The following is a 1,193-nucleotide window of genomic DNA, read 5'->3' on the forward strand; positions in this document are numbered from 1 at the left end:
TAACTGTGCAGAGAATGTCGTTTGAAGGGATGGAAGGGTCGCCTTGATGAAATCTTTTATAAGTGGGAATATGGGTCAGGTCCCAAGCTCCCCATATCCCAGCAGACCATTCCGTTTACCTGTGATTACTCACAAGGTTGCTCACATTCCTAAGTCCCACCCATGTCACTTTACTAAATATTAGAGGTAAAAAAAAGAAACATTTATGATTGGAAAAAGCAAAATTCCATCCATCTATGAGTCAGATGGTGCTCAGGGGACCATTTGGTATTCTGGACATTGTACCTAGATTGACTGCATGCAACGCACTGTACTAGCCTGATACTCTCAGTTTGAAATCATGTTTCTGAAACTGCGTCCTGGGGTTTTCTTTGTAGCTGAGAGTCCCCTGCTCGCGTGTTGTTAAGGGGTAGAACGTTGGCCCGTCCTTGCTCTCTGATGTTCTTACCAGCCTTTGCTCCTGTTCCATGTCTCCAACTCTCTGGGTTTCTACTAGGCCAGTTCCTCTCTGAATCACAGGGCCCTGAGGTAAAACAATTTTAGTTTCAACAAGTGGGTGGGGGATTGATACAAAAGGACAGTAAGGAAGGAAATAATGCTGTTATGTGTGAAAGCTTCCTGTGATACTAGTACCGTAAGTTGTGAAAGGTACTTGCTGATTATCCCCTGCACCATGGTTATGACAATGTCTGGCATGTATACTTCCCAGTATGTTAACTGGTAAATAATGGTTCTTAGTGATAAAGCAAGGTGGAAGGAATTATATAAGAAGTAAATAGGTACAGACATTGCATTTTGCTGGTTACTGTCAAGACTCACCATGGTTTCATTCTTTGCTGTGACTCTCACTTGGCTCAGATGCCCTGCTTTGCAGAGGATCATGGCAGAGATCAACCAGGATGCTGTAGTGAGTCCTTTTGAGGTTGGATAGACAGCCAAACCTCCATTCTTCAGGCTCTTCTGTGTTATGTTCTGGGAGTCACATCCCGCTCTGCTGTCCATAATTTGTGTCCAGGTTAGCCACATGCAAGGAAGCACATCACTCCCTGTAGCATATCTGCACTCATTGTATTCAGTTTTCCATTTGATTTACACAAACATTGAGGGTAAATGTGTTGAGACTTACACTTTGGAAGCAGTAAAATCCTAACAATCTATTATACACCAAAATGGGACCATATAGAATCCAGATG

The sequence above is a fragment of the Sorex fumeus genome, unplaced genomic scaffold (genome assembly GCF_029834395.1).
Source record: "Sorex fumeus unplaced genomic scaffold, SorFum_2.1 ptg000134l, whole genome shotgun sequence".
Lineage (NCBI taxonomy): Eukaryota > Metazoa > Chordata > Mammalia > Eulipotyphla > Soricidae > Sorex > Sorex fumeus.